At 38.3% G+C, this 22,776-nt stretch overlaps 1 long non-coding RNA gene across 1 annotated transcript; it reads left to right on the top strand.

Annotated features, from left to right (window-relative positions):
• Positions 1-525: 525 nt before the first annotated feature.
• Positions 526-18,021, top strand: LOC146433862 (uncharacterized). Its single transcript, XR_014853616.1, has 3 exons — positions 526-643; positions 17,332-17,526; positions 17,884-18,021. It is a non-coding gene; the product is annotated as an uncharacterized LOC146433862 (long non-coding RNA).
• Positions 18,022-22,776: the final 4,755 nt, after the last annotated feature.

Below are 22,776 nucleotides of genomic sequence, written 5' to 3'. Positions count from 1 at the left end.
TTTGGCTTTCTGCACTTTTTGCAGGTAAGAATCTGCATCTCATTCATATTCTCTGAAACTCTGCTTCCACCAGAAAAAAAAACAAAAACAACAACAACAAAAAAAAAAACCAAACCCAAAAACTTTAAAAAATAATTAAAATAAATAAGACACAATTTTCAAACTGGGAGAGAAACAGATTGCAAGGGAAGGCAGATAGGGAAAAGAATTAAAAACTCTTGGCACAGAGAAAGAAGACTGTATAGAAGTTTGTGGGCAATTATTTAAGGCCCTTGTAGCTGGGATTTGGCTGAGAACAGAGCACAAGGATATGCTTTTATTTCCTCTAAAGAAACTCAGATTGAGATCTCAGTGATGTGTGACAGGATGCATGCCAAGCAGAGAATTTCACTGAGGTCATGTCAGTGTGCAGGATGTCTGCAGGGCATCCCTCGAGACCAGCCCCATGGTCCATGGTACAGTGAGAGCCACCAGGCAGGTCTGTGCCCCACCAGGCACCCCTGGAGAGACTGGTGGAGACTCAGCAAATGAGGCAGGAGGTGGGGAAAAGTGCAAAACAGACTGGACTCCACTGCAGGGTGACCTGACAGAGCCCCCAGGTCTGGAAATAGGGGTGGAAGTCATCTGAAAAAAGGGCAGCTTGGTGAGATTCCCCCTACTTCCCCTCTGATTCAAGTGGGAAACAGCCCAGAAGCTGATTATTTGTGCTTTAAGTCCTTATCTAGGCCAGGAGCCAAAAATGCAGAAGGCCTGGGCATAAGTTACCAGAAACTGTTGCAACCTTGAGAGAGGCACTGGAAAGAGCCTGTCAAGGCCATCTCAGCAAGGCCCTAAGATTGCTGCTCCTGCATCTTTCTGCGCTGAAATACCCAGGTAGTGTGTTGGGGCAATTTCCATTTGCTGGTTGGGCTAAGTTTATGCTAGGTAAATGCTAAATTAAGACTGAGTACTGCTCTCATAAGTGGTAGAATGTTGAATTCTGTGTTGTATTTCATGCATTCCCAAAGATGGTTGATTTTTGAGCTTCCACTTTTGCTATTTTTACCAGTAAGCTTTAGTGTGATTTTCACCTCTTCCCTGTGGATGGTGGCTATTTCTCCTTTGCGCTAAGAGAGCGAAATAGAACCTTGAGTAAATGCCCTGGATCTGAGTGTCCAGGGGTTAAGACGTGCCTCCATTGCACACTGTAAACATTTTAAGCTGTGCCACGGATGGTGATGAGCCCCTCGGCCCCGGGCCGAGCTGCCATCTGGGGCCTGCGTCAGGCTGGAAAGATCTAAAGAGCCTGGAGCTCCAGGCACAGTGGGGCTGGAAAGGGCCTGTCGGGGCCATCGCAGCAGGGCCCTAACATTGCTGCTCCTGCATCCTTCTGACAGGGAGAACCCAGCTAGTGTGTTGGGATAATTAACTAGGGTTAGGGTTACACCTAGAGTTAGCGTTGAGAAATCTAAAGGGCCTGGAGCTCCAGGAACAGTGGGCTGAAAGGGCCTGGCGAGGCAAACGCGGCAAGGCCCCAGCATTGCTGCTCCTGCATCTCTCTGTGCTGAAATACCCAGATACTTTGCACGGATAATTAAGTAGTGGTATTTCTAAAAACACAGGAATCATCAGTGGGGGTTATTATTCTGGACGTGGAGCCTTTCCCATCATATGGACAGAATCGTCCCTGTTGTATTAGCTTTACATGCGTGTAACTCCACTCATTGGTAGGTAATTACTCATGCTTAATATGAAGGTAAATGTGAACACATTAAGGCTTTTAGCCTCATCATTATGCGGATTTTTGGGAAGAAGGCTGAAACCCTACAGACCTTTTCCAGCCTGAGCCCCCACCCACTGCTGTCAGTAGCTTTGCCCAGCACAGGATCATGTGCTGTGGCTCTATCAAAGCTGACAACGTTGTGAAAAGTTTCATCTCACCTTTTCTGAAGTTTGCAGCTTTATTACAAACTCCTGTAGTGAGACATCCTGCAAAATTCAGCCTTTTCTCAGAGCTGTTCTAACAGCCTTGCTGGGGTATGTCTGGTTTTATTTTACTGGCTCTGAGTGAAAAAGCGGGAGGTAGATTAAAAAGCTAAACTCAAATGCTGCTTTAAATCTTCAGGTTGCTGAGAGTTTTTTGCTCTCATAATTTCTACATGTTGGAATTGTTATTGCAAAGGTATCATAGTAGCCAAATCCTGTTATCCTCTGAAGGGGACAATGTTCACTGGATTGAGGATATCCTCACTGAATGTGCATGATTCTAAAACAAAAATACCTACTTCAAGCTTTATTTTGTTGTTGGGAAAGATACAGTACAATTTGCACGTGGATTTGTGTTTTCCGAGATATTGCACTAAAAATTTCAAAATATATGGAACCTGTGATACATGTTGAGCTTAAACAGCTATTGCAATAGTATATTATACTGAAGAACGGATCTGAAAGCTGTACTTGCTTTGTCAGTCAATTCCAGGTAATTAATTTCTATGCCTAAACAAGATGCACAGATGTGCTGACATAATGTTCACTGTTTCCAAACCTGTGCAGATATTACTCTTCCTATTACTTGTACATGCTTTGTGTTTGCTCCCAGGAAAGACTAGGACCTACATGCTGCTTTGGTATAAATTCAAGGTAATGATAGTCAAATCATGGTGGTTGCATTGTGGAGAATTGTTGTGAAATCAGTAAGGTTTCAGAGTTCACAATTTGCACCCTCAGCTTTCTTTATATCACTTTGCAAGACTGAACTGGTTTTAAAACTGCTAGGTGCATTCTCAACATCCACCCATACTAGAAACCACTCGCATACTTTCAAAAAAGTGTGAATGTTTAGTGTTAAAATTGGCTTTTTTCTCTGGTCTAAACTCTGTGCAGATGCCTACAGTTTAGATTTGGTGAAATTGTATCTGATCATGTCAGCCTAATGAACCGACTAGGCATCAGCTTTGACAGGCTGCCTGGCATTGTACAAGATGGAAATAAAAGACTCAGGGCAAAACTGTGACCCCAGACAAGTCAATGGCAAAACTCCTCTTGCCTTTAATGGGTCCAGGATTTCATCTATGGCTCTCTGCCTCATCTTTCATTCCCAGAGACAAGCAGCACACAGAGTGTAGCAGGGACTACAGACACTAGACTTTCTCCAGTATATAATGAAGCATAAACTGAGTGAAGTTAGAACTTTTGGATCTCAGCAAAGCAGTGTCTGTTTTCAAAGAGGGGGAATGAAGAAAATATAAACACATAATTGGCTGGAAGGAAAAGCCACTCCTGTACATACTAGGGGAAAGTGAGAGATTGCTTAGGTTTTCTTTTCATTTGGTTTTTCTCCAGCTTTCTGAAGTCACTTGACAGCCTGATAGAACTGACTCACCACCATTCATAGGCAAAACACAAAATAATATCATGACTGAAAAACACAGCCTTCAATGAAACTCCCACATGCAGGATTCAGACGGCGACATAACTTGAGGGAATTTAAAGCAGCTTCTGTCAGATGCTCTCCTCTCCCCCTGGTGATGATCACTTCATCCCAGGGTAACTCCTTTTAATTACAGGGACTTCAGAGGGCAAAGGTGGGTTAGTAACTTGCTTTGTTTCATGGAACTTATCTATTGCAGTGTTACGAAATATTTCCTCCTGGCCCCTTCCTCTGTTGAGGGCTTTGGCACTAAATAAAAATGCAAGCTACAGATCTGCTTTCCCATCCAGCTGTCTGGAGCTCCTTCTGAACCAGCAGCACGTGGGGCATATACAATGACTGCTACTGAGCTCAAGATATTTCAGGGCTTTCTTAATCTAAAGTTGTCTTTGTCCTCATAACTTCACACTGCTTCTGCAGCCATCTCTTGCTGTTTGTGTGGGTTAGTTTGCTGGGCAGGAGCAAAGGGTGGCTATGGGCTCCAGGAGCTGTGGATGTCTCCTGCCTCAGGCTGGGCTCTGCCTGCAGCTCCCTGTGGTCACACTCCAGGGTGGCAGAGTGTGCTGGGGAAACAGCAGAGAACACACCTGAGAGGGAGACCAAATGTGCATCTCCTGCCAATGATGCCTTTGCTCATCTCTGGTTTCTATACAAACACTGAAGGCCTTTACTCATATTTCACTGAGGCAATGCTCCATGAGAAGGGACTGAGCCCAGGCTTCCGGAGCTGGCTCTGCAGTAACACCTGATGAGCATCCAGCTCTGCCTTTAGCTGTTATTAATCTGAGCTCAGCTGGTCTCTGCCCACTCTAAATCAATTGCAGGATGGATACAGAATATTGCATTCTTGGAATAGAGATGGTTAATTCTGAATGAGAGTTTTCTTTTTCTTTTATCTGGCCCAGGAACTAAGCAAGGAATGTTTTAAAAACTAAACCTGAGTGTTAGTTAAGGCCAGAATTAGGAGGACAGTTTCTGTCAGTGCCTTTCTACAACAGCAGTGTGACTTCTGAGGCACCTATGTTTGCAGACTTTTTAAATATTGGAACATACAGTCTCAGCAGAAGCACAAAAGAGGTTTTTTTAACTTCATGTCATATCTCATCACATTATGGAGGCCTGTGCTGCATAATGTAATGAGATGCACATTTTAACACACAGACCTTTTCTTGTGATATCAAACAGGAGAGAGTCTGAGGGAGCAAATTAGGTCATTCACTGCCAAACTAACTGGTCAGCAAACCGATGTAATGACTATTTTCAAGTTTGCTCTTAAATTTGCCACTTTCCTGCCTCCCATTAAATCAGGCAGAAAATAGAGCTGTGTCAAAAATTAGGTACTTCCAAAGAAATTGTTCCCCTTTTTGTTCAATTTTCTTTGGCATTCATCATAGGGAAAGGAAAGAAAAGGAGAAAAAAAGTCCTTTTACCTAGGATATTTTCACCACTTTGAGTGTAAGTGAAAAGCAGCTTTTGTCAGCAAAGTGCTTTTTGCTGCCTGATGGGTAATGTAATGTGTGAGCCAGCGTGGAAGAGGAGTTGAAGGTCAAAGCTGTAAGAGTACTTGCAGTGTCACTTGGTGTCCTGATCTGAATGTTATGCATGTCATTTCTGTAGCTCACTGTCAAAGAAGGGAAATCATACCATGGCTGGAAGTTTGTATGAGTATTGAGGAATAAGTCAAGAAAAATGGCTCCTTCAAAATGTGCCAAAAATAGGGAAAAGATTAATTACTTGGTTCTGTTTCACACAGGGTGTGTAGAAATTTGCACATTTCCTTTTCTGAAAACCATCGCCCATCTTCTCCATTTGTGAAAGCTTGCAACAAACTTTGAAGGGGGAAATTTTGATGGGTTTGCCACTGACTTGGTGAAGCTGGGATTTATCCAGAAAGAGCTCACAGAGAAAAGGAAGGCTGGCAAGACGGTAACAGAAAGTTTAAGGCACTTGAGAAATCCTTGTGAGTACCTCTAAAAGACATAGTCATTATGAAAGCATTTTCAGAAGAGATTCTCCCTTGGAAAATATTGCTGAAAATACCCTGTTTGTTTTTCAGAAACATTAACCTTTTAAAAACCTTTTAAAAGTCTCACTTATGCTCTAAAATGAAGTGTGCCTCTGCACACTGACTTTCTTGTTTTCAGCAGAAAGCCTGTGGTTATTTTAACATCAAAAAGGTAGAATGAAAGGTTCCTTTAAAGGACCTTAGCTTATTTACTCCGAGCAACTGGACATTAGTAATTTTGCTCACTCTTTTCAATGACTGGTTTTGTAGATTGGCTTGAAAATATTGGTTTTGACATTTAAAGCCTTTAATTGACTAGGTCTTAACAAAGTCCCTAGCTGAGCTTCTGGCACTCTGCATACCACTCCCTTCTTTTGGGTCAAAAGGGGCAAAACTCTTGTATTTGAAGGTCTGCAGAAGTAGAAAGGGCAGTGTTAACATTTCTGCATGTTCAGCTAAAGATCACAGAACAGTCACCTAGCTGACTTTTCCCAGGATTGTGTATTTCTGTTTAAGGAGGAATTGCAATCCCTTTTATTTCTGGGGCCTCTTGTTTAACCTGGTATCTCAAAATCATTGTGCAATTTATGATAAATTGCAATAATGATTTTTTTTCTTTTTCATTTTCTTTTTCTTTTTTTTTTTTCTTTTTTCTTTCTTTTCAGAATGTGAAAAGCTGTAATCAAAGGAAAACAGCATACATTTACCTCGGCTCCTAGTGTGATTTCACTTGATTGATTCTACAGCTCCTAAATGCTTTTCCTCAGAAATGGATCCAGCATCATTTTTTCAGGCTTCCTGTCTTGTAGAGCTTTCCTCATCTGGGATCTGCCCTTGCAACTGTCTCAGCATGTGACTAACTCCACTGGATTTCTTGTGTACAAGCTCTTCACGCTTCTAAACCCAAATAGGCAGAACCCACAAAGATTGATGAGATCCACTTTACAGGCTAGTGATGTAAACTATATCTTTTAGAGATTTATTTCCAAGCACCTTATTTAGCAGAAATTTGGAGACATTGTTAAACTCATCAATATTTTGATCCTGCCTTGATGTTTCAGTTTATTTTTTTTACTCTCAGTTTATGATTTTGTGCTGTAATGGACAGTAAGACCAACACAAGTAAAGAATAATTTTAAGTTGCAATGATACCACGCACTCTTGCAACGGAGATCAGGATTATCAATCACAAGATGTCATCCCTCATAGTTTATAGCATCTTTCACAACTCACTGACACCAATGAAGAAATATAATTTAAGAACCATTAAAAATGGTGAAGTTAGGTTCATGTGCATCCAATGAAAATATTTCATAAAATGAAGTTAAACCAGACTCTGTTTCAATCAATCGTTTAAGCACCTTTTGTAGATACTCATTTGAGAGACATAATTTTTATCAATGTGTTTCCTGTCATTGTATCATTGTGTTATTTTGTTTTAATGCTACTGAGTGAAAGAGATATAATCCCCAGTGAAGTCTTTCAAAATCACTCTAGATATCATAATTAAATAATTTATTATAAATAAATGTTATTATAATTATAATAAAATTACTAGTCCTTGCATCTTGGTCATATGCTAAAGAAGAGTCTACTAATTCTGCACAGATTTGCCACAGCAAGCTTGTCTGAAACCCATACACACAAATATAAACTGTGCAGTATAAGTTAAGAAAACTCTTATTTCTATTAATGGGCTGAATGGTTCATAATGGCTCCATCTTTGTCAGACATACTCAAGCATGATAGTAGATCTATAGAAAAAACCAGATGGTGTGGATGTCTACATTTGGGGAGGAGAGATATTTCATAGTAATTCTTGGCAGTTCCAGTGAACTGTATGCCTATTAGCAGCCAGAGTGCATAGGGTTTGCTCCTGGAACTTTGCTTCTGGTTTATTTTTCATTTGAAAAGCATCCAGCTCATAAGCTCCAAGACCACTCAGCGATATGACTCAAATCTCAGCAAATGGAAACAAAGTAGGCATTTATATGAAAAATTGCACTCCTGATATAAATCAAAATGTTAATGTAAATTCACCCATTTACCATATTTTGGAATTGTGAATTTAATGAGGAATAAGCACAAAACTAGTAAAATAGTAGTAAAACCATATGTCATGCTCAGTACATGTTAATATCTCTGGACTGTTGCTTCCTTCCTCCCTATTTTTTTTAATAAGCTTTGTACAGGTGATATCAAGTGCTTGTCTTTAGGTTTATTGTTTTCTTGGAGGAATGAAAACCCTTGACTGGAGATATGTGCAAAGAATACATGAGCAGATAAATTATTTATCAAGGAATTTATCAGGGTACCTCAGTTTCATATGCTTGAGCTGTGTAAAAAATTCCTAAGGACATGTCGTACAGAAGAGAGGCAGAAGTGCTGCAGGAAAGCAAGTGAAGCTGTCTCCATCATTATTGACTATGAATCACATTATCTCCCATCCAAGCTTGTCATCTGAGACTTGTCGGTCCCTCTTCCCCTGTACCAGTTGGATGTGCACAACATTTTATGACAGAGTAGTAAGAGCCACATTTACTAAAGCTTGTAGAAAGTTTGGCACAGAGATGTGTGAGCACAGAGCTGAGGACACAGCTCTCTCTCCCGGATGGATAACTTATGTGTGCCGAGGAATGGCAGTGCTGCTGGGGGCTCTGTCCACGCTGACAGAACCCAGACTGGAGGTATCCTGGCGTCTGGCAGTCACAGAGTGCAAAGTGCAGATGGTGGATGTGAGACATTCCCTGCGTTGGATGTAACCCAGCCACCAGCTGACATTAATTGTGGAGAGCCTCTGGCCCAAAAAGCTAACAGCATGATTGGAATTGTGGCATCCTTGGCTCAACGCAGGCGACAGCCAAAACAGCTGACTGAAAATGATCATTGGTGTGCTGCATTCTGACCTCAGGGGCAGTGCAGCCAAAGAAAGCCAATCTAGGAATGCTTCAGTCCAGAGTCTGAGCAAGAATAGGCAGGACAACAATAATGTGGAAATGCAGCTACTCTGATGTGACAGAAATATTATTTGAAAAAAAAGGAAAGATGATACATATTGTCTAGTTTGGTGATCCTGAAACTCTCTGCTTATGTGCTCTTCAATGCTTGTCCCAGGCACCCAGAAAAAAATAAGGTATCACAAAATCTTACTAAAACTCTTTCTGCGAAAGAGGACTAGCTACTTTGTCACTGCAGGCTCCAGGAGGGTGGCACAGGCTGGCTCCCCTCCCGGAGCAAAGTCCCTGTTCCTCATAATTCCACCGGATCTGGAGCAGGCGGCCCCCGGGGTTCCGCGGCGTGGCGCAAGTCTCCCAACCACGGAAATTCTAGCAGGAAACGTGGTGAGGCGAAAAAACGAACTGGACTCCATCTCTGTTCTGCTAGGGAGGTTTATTTGGGGTATGGGGAAAAGGGGTGCAGGGAAGAAGGGGTTAGGGAGACAGGGCAGGTAGCAGATGCTAGCAGCTCAGAGATGGAAGACCCCTCTCTGATACAGACACGGGCTTACAAGGGGAAGAGAAGGGGCAGGAATTTTCTTCCCTGGAGCCAGTCCTGGGAGATGGAGGGGGAGAATTGACAGGGGGAACACACCAATAGGTTTTCAGGTACAGCAGAGTGCATATTTTAAAATGAACCCATGGCATACAAAGCAGGGAAACAATGGAAGCACATGGAATCCTAAAAACCCACATTGCTACGCTGCTTTGGTGGGAATCTTGTTTCAGTCATGTGACTGGCAATTTCTAAGGGTTATTCAATTGTTATTAAACAGCAAAGTAAATATTTATTGAAGGCTTCATGTAATTCTTCAGTACACAGTGCTGGTCCTATCCAATGTACTGTAACACATATAGAGCTCCTTTGCTTCAGAAACTATATGTTCATTATTTGCTTGGAATTCTGTGCACAGATTTACTTTTGCAAATAGGTACTGCCTCTATTTTCCCAAAGCCAAATTCCTTTTTACCTGAATCAACCTGTAGTTAACCCTGAAGGAAAAAATCTACAAATAGTGTACATTAGTGTAGTGCAACATACAACCTGCCCTGTTGTTTCTTCATTCTTCTTTAAACAGCTGTGACTCTGGTAACAATAATAAAAAGAATCCATTACTTTTCCCTCCTAATAGTTCCTTCAGGTTTGATAGATTACAATGAATTAATCATACAGGATTTTGCTAACATATTTTATTATGTTGATTGAAAGGATTCACTTGAGATGACAGCTAACATGACTCAATAGCCAAAAGCTTTTTAGCACAACTATAAGTCTGTTCACTGTAGCTGCCATTCTTGAACAACCTAAAGGAAGTGGCTAAAATTAATAATATATCACTGGTGATGTGTTTCACTCTATAACTATGTAATACGGCAATTAAGCAAGCACAGACTCAAAAAAACCCTAACATTCTCTTTAATTTGAGACTTAACCCCCAAACCTCTCTGCCAGATTAAAAATTAGTATATGGTAGTTAACTTATTATGGGCATACTTTATTTAAATGCTTCATGTAAAGTAACCCTTTGTTCTTCTTAGCTAGAGCAGTACCCTTCAGCTTGTGGTCTGTAGCTAGAACATTAAATTCAGCTTTATGTACCATACTTCATAAAAATGGAGACCAATTATAGCTTGTCAGAGGATTATAACAAGAAGTTTCAGATGTTTATACAACATGACCTTGGAGAACACAGTTAACAAACTGGATTGCACAACCTAAGGAGGAAAAGACTGAGTGTGACAAGATAACAGTCTCCAGATATATAGAAATCTGCTTTATATAGAAATCTGATATATAGAAAAGAGTCAGGGAACAAGCTGTTGTCCATGTTTGTGATGGATAGAAAAGGAAATAAGGAGTTTAAATTGCATGAAAGATGATTCAAGTTATATATTAGGAAGAGTTTTTTGAACAGTGAGGATAGTGAAGGAAATGTTAGATTAGATTGCCTGGGGAGGAATGCCCATCACTGAAAGCCTTTAAGAAACTGTTAGACAAATATCTGCCAGGAGTGACATGGATAGAATTGATCCTGCTTTGACATAGAAAGAGATCTATGTTATGTTTTAAAAATTTCATGTGTTATTAGTCATTACAGCTGCATATACTCAGCAATGTGTTTGCAGCATTTCAGAATATACATTTCAATATGTTGAAACACGTTGAGTTCAAAATCCCATTCCTAAATGATTATGCAGCAGAATTAAGGCCAGCTGTTTAACCCTTATTTATGTCCCCAGTATGTTTGCACTATGATACAGTCTTTAATTACCCTGTCACACATTGGTTTATTTCCACAGGCCTCTCTTTCATCAGTCTATTGGACAAATGCTTAGGGAAAGCACATTATTTTTACATATTGTCTACTTTTCAGTGGGTATTTTCATATTTTGTTACTGCTCACTGTCCAGACTTGCTCTGAAAACAATATTGCTGTATTTTTACGAAGATTTATATGGCTGTCTTCAGTGCAGCGCTTGAGTAATACTTTAACTTACCCTCCCAGCATCACTCTGACAACTGTTCAGTCAGTTGAGTGCTCAGTCTGACACTGATTTTTCAGTGTAATCACTATTAAGTAGCACTGCAGATGTTCAGAATAGAATTATAATACAAACTGGTTAAGGTTCAGAAACTTTAATCAACCAGTTCCTAAACTCTCAGTGGTGATACAACTGATTGCTCTTGGTAAAGACTAGTATATTTGTACTTTTCCTAATGGTGAGCTACTGAAATTAGGTTTTTAATAGCAATCTCCATTATGCAATATGATTTTGACAATAAGTGGGGTTCCTCTGAAAAGGTAAAACTTTTCTATTTACAAAGTTTGCACAAAATTAATGATTTCTAATACAAGATTTTCATCCTCTATGTGTATTATCATTAATGAGATGATGTGAGAGCTGAGAATGATACGTGTCTGGTTATGTAGGTTTCACCTGCGCCTATTTTACAGAAGACTACAGGAATCCTAGACTACAATTCTGACTTAGCAAGAAAATATATTCCAATGGGTGTAGGCAAGAGACAGCCTGCCAACCTTGTTCCAACTTCAATATCACTTGCTGCTAAGATCTCTTATGGAAACAGAGGATCTTTTAAAATGTACCTGAAAAAACAGGAATCATAATCAATAGGCCTGAACTCCAGTAGTGGCAGGAAGGAAATAGGAGGAATGGAAGAATATAGATGCCAATCTTTCACCTATCAGGCCTCCTGGTCATCTGCTATGTCTTCCTAAAGCCATCTAATACACCTTTAAAGCATAAATATTTGAAGTTTAGTTGTTTTAAGAAACATGGACACTTTATCTGCAGGCAGCACTCTAGGCCTCACTTGTGCTGAACAGTTTTTCCCAAGCTGAATATATGCTTCCTTTTTCACGTGAAAGAACTGCTATTGACTTGAAGTGGTCATTCATTTAGCCTTAAATACATACCACACTACTGCTGTAGAGGTAGGAAGAAGAAAGGGATTTCAATTAACTTCAGCAGGTCCACCTCTTGTGTATCTGAGGTTATGATCCTGAAAAATGTTATCCATGTAGTCTACATGTTAAAAATTCAGCTGAGTTGTTCAAAGGTCTTCTGTAGTTGCCTGCACGCTCATTGCTTTTTCAGAGCACATCCTTGTATGATTTTCCTTGCCTAGAACTGAAGTGTTTAATTTATATAAGGTACTCTGTGCATTTGCATTACCCGTTTTCTTTAACATGTATTACTTAATTTTATGTGTTCTAGAGCTGCACATGCAAGCCTGATTTCTATATTTAATGATCCTTCATGAAACAAATGTTTAAACCTTTAGCTTAATAGATACACTTGATTTATTAAATGATGTATGTGCTGAGTGCAATGTGGAAACAAATATGTATGCAGTCAAACACTGCTGGTTTGCAATACTAAAATTGCAACCAATTTCCTTGTATATAATTTAAAGAAAATGTAGCAAATAAAAATGAATAATAGGCCAATTTCAGGGTGTTTTATAGCTGTAAACATATGACGTACAGGTAATCTGAGGTGTCATTAATTCAGTATTTATGAATGTGAAAATCATACTTTTGACTTTATGTGTATATATAGGATATATTTTTGTTTGCTCTGAGTCATATTTGTAGTACTTTTTCGTGTCCAGACAGCAGGAGGTCTCCTACTTTTTCTGACCCAGGAAAAATAATTAGTTTGAAAATATGTTCCTCAAAAAGACCTCGATTTAGGATTAAACCTTCTTAGTTGATGCAATCTTTTCTTGCTCAGTTTGGCTGTCCTCTCAGTCTGTGGAGGAAATATTAATACAGGAGCTGAGGCAGTTTTCCAGCATTCCCAATAGATAAACATGACCTACCACTAGTTATGAAGTGTTCAAGAGGTCAAGGAATCTGTACTTTGAGACATAGATGGATGGTTTTCTTTGCCTCTTTCTACTGTTTGATATGTTATATATTTCTTCCTATAGCACATACTGTAGACATTCCAAAGTTATATGGTACAGCTTAGCTAGATTATTATGAAATTCAGGAGAACAACTTTCATAACTATCAGCAGAGTAATGAGCTAACATTTCTGCTGTTTATTCACAATCTCATTTTATAGGTTTGGTTTGTTTTCTGTTTGAGCAGCTGTGAAGAGGAAAATCATTCTGATGGAAATATTTTTGAGCTCTCAGATGCTAGCAAGTAACTAATCATTTGTCATATCAAGTGGGTAAGATCTGTAACCTGTTAGTTACCCATAGAAATTTAGTGGTACTATTTGTGGTTAAAATGTTTCTTTAGCTGGGAACAGAGATAACAAAAGAAAATTCTTAGCAAGAAAGCCATAAAAGCATTGTTTTTGAAGTGGCTTCTTTTATGCTGCAGAACCACTTCATTCATTCAAGTGTATATTCATTAGAAATGCCATAGGTTAGAGAAAGAATAGGAGAAAATAAAAAAAGATAAAATGACCAATGCCAGCATTTGTATACAAACCTTTAAGTGGAAAGTGAAATGAAGATGCCAGGCTACAAGCTCCAAAGGGAAGGATGTAAGCAATTAGAAACCAGTGCATAATACAGCATAAATGTAAGACAGAAAATGTGGTTCATGGGAATCATTAGGAAAAAATCTAAAAAGAAAAAAAGAGTTCTGTTGATGTCTTGTATTTGTTATTCTTCTCATGTCCCGTTATCTCATAAAATGGTTGAAAAACATTTCTGTTTTAGAATGTAAGTGAAGTGTGATGGAGACAGAAAACTAGAAACACATGATATGCATTAGCCATCCTAAAACAAGCAGTCTTATTTTCATCAAAAAGTAACAAATCACAGCTCCCAATACACATCATATGTACCTCATCCTCCCACTATTTTCTTATTTTTAGATATATTCAGTGATAAAAAGATGTCCAGATGTAATGCTAGACTTCATACAAACGTCTTTAGTCTTTGGTTGCAAGAACTGAATTAAAGTAAAATCCTTACAGATATTTTGCATTAGATTCTGAAAACTATCTTGCACACTTCTAAGTCTGGTCCCACAGAAATAAATAACAAAATTTTACAATTTCTCCAAAAACTTAGTTAAACTGTCATAAGGGTTTCCACAAATTCCACTTTTTGTTAATGAGAAAAATAGAATGGAATACATTATCACAATTAAAAATGTAGCTATGTTAAACCTTAAAAAATATCATCTTTGATATCCCAGCAAAAGAGGACATGTTCACTCTAACAGTACCAATCCTTCCCAATTCCAATTTTGCTCAAGGCCATGTGTCTTGAGAGACCCTTAAAGCAAGGTGAGTAAGTCATTGCCATGTTGCAGATTCCGAGGCTGCAATTTTCTAGCTTGCCTTTTATTTTAGGGGCATATGTGTTCTGGTTTTGGCAGGGTTTTCTGTAGTGATTTTTATTTCCCTATACTTAATACTTTTTCCTTTCTGAAGTTCATGTTATTGCACAGTCCCTCCCACAAGGATCTGAATGTAATTGTGTTTTGGGCGCTATTATTTAGTGGCTCAGTTATGGTCCTTGAAATAACTCTCTGTGTGTTACTTAAGGCCATAACCTCTCCCCTTGTGGGCTCTAGAACAAGCTGTTCCAAGAAACAATTGCTTAAAATGTCAAGAAATTGCTTCCTAAACCTTGTCCCAGTATGACATATGACCAGTTTATATGCTGACAGTTGAAGTCCCCCATTACTACTGTTTTATTAGATGTAGTTGCCTCTGTGTTCTTAGCATTGCACATAGTGTTGTTTTCCTTATCTGGAAGTGAGTAGTTACAAGTATATGTGCTGTCTCTGCACAGAGAGCAGCACAAAATAATTAATTTAATTCTATACATGTCTTTTTTTAAGGATGAAATGGAACACAAGCTGTGTCTAACTTCTTTTACAGACATTCTGAACAAATGCGTACTTTAATTTGTATGGATATACAAACCAAATTATAAAACATACTTGTGTGTCAATGACTAATTTGGGGTGATTTTAATGCATTAATTATAGTTTAAGCCTTTCATTTTCCTGGGGCTAATCTACTCTGTTGAGCCTCACCAAACTAAGGAGAGAGACTAAATCTGATATTACAGATTTATAAATGCCAATGAGTTCTTTCCAAAGAAAACACACTTCTGTTCCTTCAATTTTCTGCTTCTGCAGCTTGAATAAAGAAGAACAGAGCTATTATGTCCATATTAAGGCTATTAAGATTGAAGTTTCACAGTCATAGGATTTCAGTTTTCTTTCACCACATTAAAATTACAGTTTAGGTCCCAACTTAATTGTTTAGCTCATTGAAATGTCTTACCGGGTTAACTAGTCACAGTACAAGCCAATGGCAGATTTGGGAAGACTACCAAATTGTTAAATTGCCTCACTGTAAAACTTTTGGCATTATAAGAGGCAGATTTCTGCTGTGATTGTCTGAGTGTTAGACTTGTGTTCCTTGGAGTATCTCAACAGATTGGTTGTGACCAGAGCTGCTCCTCAGACTAACTTTCAACCACCACCTCAGCTATTTCCATGGCTGAACCTTTTTCTTTACTTCCAACTTTGTACCTTAACTCACCTTATCACCCAGTGCAGCTGCCCTCCAGTTTCCTTCAGCACATCTCTGCTTTGGCACTGCCTTCTCGTGGCTGAAACCTGAGCCAGTTTCGTAGTTCTATGCTGTACTTAAACCCTCTCTTTAATAACAGCAGTGTTGATTTCTCTGAATGAATGGTACAGTCAGCTACTCTGACATTATCAAAATACTTGTTAAACAAGAGTCTTAAAGGATCTGGGGAAATTTATAGCATAGGTTCTTTTAAAACAAAACCCTCAAACCGTTTTTTTAGTGCAGAAGTTCTGCCAAGAATGAGGACATAACTCCCCACAGGAAATATTCCCAGTCTCTACTGATGTTAACTGCTTGATTTAGAGTAGTTAATTCTCGGAAAAATAGTGGAATGTATCTTGGAAAATAAGAGGAAAAATCAGTTATTTTTCTTTTGTTTGGAGCAAAAACATATATTAGTGTAATTAAACTTATTACATTAATGAAAAAATAGTAGTTCTTCATTTGAGTGATAATTAAAAACTCTTTTATTGTTTCCCTTAGTATAATGAAAAAAATTTAAAAATAGCCTTACTTTTTTATTGCTAGAACTCAGAAAATCTGTATTTTTCAGGTATAAACCAAGTGTTACATTAATAAGCACAGAAATTACCCAAAGAATCTTATGTCAATCTTTTCAGTACCTTATAATTCATCAAAAGGAAATACCTGGCTTCTTGAAATATGAAAAATTACTTGTGGTTTTCTCTTATACTCATTTTCCACATTCTGAGACTGCATACTTCATTTCTTATACATTTATGACATCCTCTGTGTAGCCAGTTGTGTTTTCTCTGGCTAGCTCCTGCCCTAAAGGATGATTTAGTTTGTATTTTACTCAGTGGGCCACGAATCCTAATTGTCACATGCCATGCAATGTTGAGTTTCTATTCATAAAACAAGGTGTTTTCAATATATACCAATAATTAGCTGACATACTGTGATTTAAAGTCACATTTTAAAGTTCTCTGCTTTAGCTTCAAACAGATGTGTGCTCTACCTTGTGCTGGGGCTGCTGCACTGGTAGGTGCAAGCAACATGCTTGCTGAGATGTGTTGTCCTCCATAAAGGATGATCCCACAAGAAGAATAAAGCACCACGTATTTAACTTATGACTGATTCAGTTGTGCTCTTCTTTGTTAGAGCTCAAATTAATGAGTCCCAGTAGCCCAGTGTTATTCAGTGTAAGACTAAAGGAAATCAGGAACTCTCGAGGGCAGTGAACTAGGGGAAAACTCAGCTTTACAAGCAACTTTTTTGAAGACCTGCACTATATGTACCATGGAAAGAATGGTCATACTAGATTTATTAAGGAATCTCCCAAGGATATGAAGATATATTTTATGTAATCAGGCTATTTTAAGGCCATTAAGGCTAAGCCTGCTACTTTGAGGGATTACTTTTGCACCAGAGAACATCTTGAGTTCAGTAAACTGCAAGTGCTGTGCTAGTTCTCTTGCTCTTTTTCTTCTTGTTGTGTCTGGTATATCTCCTGGGGTTTAGGACAAACTTCTCTTTAACACTTGTACTTGGAAATGAAGAGCCTTGAGTGTTGTTGACCTACAAGGAACAATCCTCAGTCTCTAAAAGTTTTCCTGTAAGTTCACGACTATATGTAAAGCAAACTATAAGAACCAGGGTTACAACAGTTTCACTAAATTTAAAATCAGAATTATCCTAAATATCTTAGATAGGACTGAGTTGATATGATTTAGATGCAAGGGCATATCTGGATCTCCTGGGAGGTCCTGATGTCTGTGAGCTCAATGAGCTCAAGCTGCTGTGTCCTAAGAACAGGTACCAACATCTTTCATAATTATTGACTCATGTACTCACAGTTTTATAGCACTGCCTTGGCACTGGAACATTTTAGGAGGAGAACTTTGAGATGATTTCAAGAAAAATGAAAAAATTACTTTGTGATATGCAGAAGCATTTTACATCACTATTGAAATGCTAGGAGATGGAAGAAAGTGGTAAGCAAAGTCCAAGTACACCATCTTCTTTGTGGTCACAGTAAATCTGTCTCTAGGGTAAGTCAGATTTTTCAATTGTACATCTATGAGCATACAATATTTTATCTTGCTTGAATATCCAGTGTTAGATTAGAGTGTGTAACCAAAACCTATCTGCCTTCTCCCCTGCCCCCCATCTCAGACAAGCACACACACACCACTAAACTTTTTCTTCAGAAAAAGGGAGTTCTCAGGTGTAAACTCATTATTATTGTCAGGCATAAAACATGCAGATCAGTCAAAATCAATAATCCCTTTATTTAACACATTCCTTACATTTAAATAAAGAAAATAACTAAAATTGAATGTGTTTTAAATTTTTGCAGAATTTGGTGGCAGAGAAAAAGAAACAGAAGTTCTTAATTTTTTTTCCAGAAGTTTTCCATATTTTGGCACGATAAATTGAAGAAGTTGGCCTGGAAAAATACCTCAGCAAAGTTCCATAAATATTTGTTATAATAATAATGGTAATGATAATAAGTAAGTTTCTTTGTTTGTTTGATAAGTACTGACAATATGCTCCCAGAGAACTGGTGTTGGCTGTGTTTACTCCTTTTGTGTTTACTTTTTGCAAATGTTCTGTTGGATTATTATTGTCACGGGGATGTTTGCTGAAATGTTCATTTTAAAGAGGATATTAAAGGACATTCTCAAATTGTCAATTTTGAACTCATAAATATTACAGACATTCCAGAAGACTGATTCACCTGTGAATTCTGTTTATCTTCTTAAGAAACAAGGAAGAATCTTTTATCCAGTCATAATTAAGACAAGTAAGAATACCAGATTTTTTAGCAATGAGCTGCTTGAATGTAATCCATCAAGCCAAATATTTCCTTAATAATTTCTTCACAGAAAGTGATTAGACATTGGAATAGACTGCCCAGGGAGGTGGTGGAGTCACTGCCCTGAAGCTGTTTAAGGAAATACTGGATATGGCCCTTGGTGCCATGGTCTGGTTGACAAGGTGGTGCTCAGTCACAGGTTGGACTTGATGATCTCAGAGGTCTTTTCCAACCCCAGTGATTTTGTGTAATACATCCTTGTTAATCTCCTCTTGTAAAACAGGGTTTATTCATGGAGAAGACAGCAGTGACTTGCAGCTCTTTTCTTCCTGGAGCCCTGTGTTCTGACATCTAAAAATGTAAAGACTCTTCTCTGTCCAACAAAAAAAAGCTGGGTGGGTTCATCCCCTCTGTGCCTCCTTACAGACTGCTCTGGAAAATACATAGACTAGTTCCTTTTCCTCCCAAAAACCTGGGAGATAAAACCACCCAACCAACCAAAAACCTGAATAGCTAAGCAATTGAAAACACTCAAAGAAAAGAAAAAAGGGAAAAAGAAAAAAGGATACATAAATTGCTTTTAATTTCTATGTATTGTAATTATTTTTATGATGTTTATTCAAATGTGCTTATTAAAAAAAAAAAAAAAAGAAGTAAAGCTTAAAAGACTAAATAAAATAACCTGCCCAAAAATATGGGCAAGAACATTTATCAGAAAACAGATGGTCTCTTATACACAGAATTAAACACTTCTAAAACATAACAATCCATTTATCTTGATGAATTCATCCTCTAGCAGATATCTCGAATAACAGCAGCAATTTACCTGTGGGTCTGGAAAACATATTTCCATGAAGATACATGATGTAGAAATCAGTTCTGGTTTTCAATTTTTCACATGTTGAACTGGAATATTATGGTAAGTTTTCCCTTCTCCTGATCTCATCTTCACACAGAAAACCTTTCTCTCCTAGTCCTGAGGCTTAAGGGCAACAAATTTAATTAATTTAGACAACTGCACAACTCTTTTAAGAACTACCTATTTGCATTATCTTCCACTAAGTCATCTTGAAGTCAAACCTGGGTCCTGCACATGGCTTTCACTACAAGTCACTAAGAAATTGAGTTATCAGGCTTCCCTCCTCCTTTTCTATCACTGAAAATGTTTAACAATAAAGTTTAAATAATGGTCAGCATTAGCAATTAAAAAAATTATTTTGAGCACACTGAAAATTAATTGTTTACTGTATGCATATACAGAAACTGCTGTGCTGTCTCCACTCAGAAATGATTAGTCAGGACAGCCTTTTCAAAGATTTCTCAAAGACACAGATAACTCCTCTTGAGCAGAAAATGTTGAAAAATGGCATAGCAATATAGAAACTGACAATTTGAACATATTCTTCCAAGAAATTCACTGCAGCACTGTAAACTACAAACATTAGTGCCATAAACTATCTCTGACTTGACTTCTGTGGCATTTCCACCTGCTTTTAGGTTAGAATACTTCTAGAGAATTTCTGTAAGAACTTGTATTACCACTGAGCATGCCTGAGCGATTAAAAATGATCTTTTAGCACGGAAAGGCTCCCATAAATAGATACATGTCAACCTGTAGATTCATATTTGGTCCTCTGCAATTAGAAGGAAATGATCATGGAAATATTACTAGAAAGCTTTGATGCCATAAGGAAAAACATTTCCTGAGATGCCACAGAATCCGTATTTGTTGCATACTGGATTTACAGCATTTATAGCATACTGTATCCATTATTAGTTTCTCAGGATCTTCTGGTCAATGCATATAGTCATTTCCATAGGAAAAGCCCACAGCACAATGTAAACAACACAGAGTAAAGGTCCAATCTAGTTATCTTCCTAAGCACTTACAGCAGCTAATGAATTAAATTGATGAAACTTGGTCTCACATTTTAAAGATATGATAATTCAGGTTTCTCACAGGATAATCTGCTTCTGTTGTCAGAATCAGTGATGTTACTTCCCTGTCATCAGATTACTGATATGGCAAGACTCACTTTTCCCCAGGCACTTAGAAAATGGGAAGAACAGTGAGAGCTAGAATGTAGGTGGGAACTCTGGGGATTTGCAATGCATTATTATAAATTGCTTTGCTATTTATGTAGATTTAAAAAATAAAATATACCCATAAGCCTTCTTATCAGCCACATTAAATATGTTTTCAAAGAAAGGACTCAGCCAACCTGCATTTAAAATTCCTTCCTACCTTTGCATCCTATCATTGCTGTGGGATTTGCATGTCCCCACACACTCTTCGTAAGCCCTGGGTGACAGTGTGTGCAGAGGTACCCAAAACAGGTTATTCTGAGCCAAGGAAGAGTGTCTGTTACAGGAGCTTGAGACATTTCTCTGGACAGGGCAAGACTTGTCAGCTATCTCTGTTTTATTATGAGCAATTAATCACGAGTGCCTTTTCTGACTATCACTGAGGCAGGGTGGGATGGCAGAAGAGGCAATACATCAGGCTGAGGGCCCCAGGATATTAATGATTTTTCAATATGCTAACACCTTAAACTCCAGCCTAAGATCAGTAAGCAAGCCATGCAGATCCTTTTAAGATAATATATGGGGTATGTGAAAGGAACATGTGGATAAAGAGGAGCTTTTGGTACATACTGACTAATTCTTTAATTGCCTTTGATGATGTACTGTATTTAACCGAGTGACCCAATGAAATGTGACTGTGAAATGAAGTGCTTTCTCAGAAACCTTGTATTTACAAGTGTCTTTCATATGTGTGAGACACCTGTCCAGAGGTTGGATCTTCCTTGCCAGACCATGGCTTGGTAGAAGTGTTAAAAAAATTGTTTCTGATACAGTACACAATGCCTCTGTGAATAAATTCTTTAATAAAGTCCAGAAGATTTCTACTGTCCCCTGTAGTTAAGTTGAAGCATCATGTCAGAAAGGTGAAAAAGAACAAAGAAAAAGGGACCTTAAAGACAATGACAAAATGCCTGGGGATCTGTATTGAATCAGTTCAATAAAAAATGTCTTTATCTTTTTTTTTTTTTAAATGTGGCTGGGATAACATAAATACTGAATAACATTGTCTATTTTCTTGCCAAAGCAAGTTATTTTCTACAAAATTTTGATTTATGCTCCTCTTAACCACTCTTTCTTTCTGAGCTGCTCCTCACAGTTAACTGCCACATTTACCTGGGATGTGCCCCAGCAGTTTATTTCACAGCATCTCCCTTAAGCAGACAAGACATAAGAAACCTCTCTATCTCTCATGAGCAAAATATTGTTTTGAAAAGAAGCCTTAAGAAGTTTTTAAAAGGTCAATTAATCAATCAGGGAAAAGTAAAAATGTTATTTGACTCAGGAACCTGGCCACACCACTCAGATAATGAATGATGAATACTGAGCCTTTGAGTGAATCCTTACAATCAACAGCCCATGACTAATCAATAGCCTGACATTTTCACACAGTTGCAGAAGGTGATCAAATTTCATAAATATCAGATTGTTGCTGGAAAAAAACATGAACAGAAGAAAAAAAAAATTTAAAAAAAGGGATTAAAATTTGCAGCCCTGCCAGCCCTGCCTGCCCAGGGTTGTGCAGGTACAGGTTTGGCAGATGAAAGGCAGCTGGGATTGCGGAAGGATGGCACTCCCAGCCCTGCCACACCACTGCCCAGGGTGAGCTGTGTATCCCATCACATACACAAATGTACACGGCATCACACCAATGAGGAATTGACTCAGAAGGCAAGTTATTCATGCCTAATCTCTCTGGAGAGGTCATTTCTGAGTCACCACTGAGCAAACTTACAAAGGACAGCAGGGTAAATAATTAAGAGAGCAGTTAACAGGGAGCAGGATTGCTTGATGACCTGGGCCATGTAGAAAAACTGTAGTTTAAGGTCATGAAAAAGCTATTCAGCAAGAACAAAGGATGAAAAACACAGTGTGTACTGGAAAGCATATGCCCTAAAAAGAATTAGCATGAAATTCAAAAGCCTTGCTGTGGCAAAAGCAGTCAATATTGTCCATGATTAAACAGGAGCACAAAACCAGGAAGGTGGTTTTTATCCCCATAACCAGACTGACACAGGAAGGGGTGCAAGCTTAACTCCACGACAGGATGTTTAAAATCTGGAGAACATGAAGAACAAAAAAGTCACAGAAATTATTCAAATCTTTGAGTAAATTCCAGGTCTGTTTAGTTTATGAAAAACAAGTTTGAAGGCTGATTTGATTGCAGCATACGTAGATGTACTTTCCAAAGTGAAACAAGCTCTTTTGAGTTAGAACAGTAAAGGCAGAAGTACTGGTGGAAATCTAATGCCACAATAATTCAGATTTGAAATTGCAGACATTTTATTCTTTAATTTCTTCTTGTTTTCATATGATTTGTTGGCAATTATCCACTGGAAATGGATTACAAAGGAAGGGGTTTATTCTCCAGTTTCTGTTGTCTTCAATTAAGGATGTTTTT

The sequence above is a fragment of the Lichenostomus cassidix genome, chromosome 8 (assembly GCF_008360975.1).
Source record: "Lichenostomus cassidix isolate B80296 chromosome 8, HeHo_3.0, whole genome shotgun sequence".
Classification (NCBI taxonomy): Eukaryota; Metazoa; Chordata; class Aves; order Passeriformes; family Meliphagidae; genus Lichenostomus; species Lichenostomus cassidix.
This window is presented reverse-complemented; position numbering and strand designations above follow the sequence as displayed.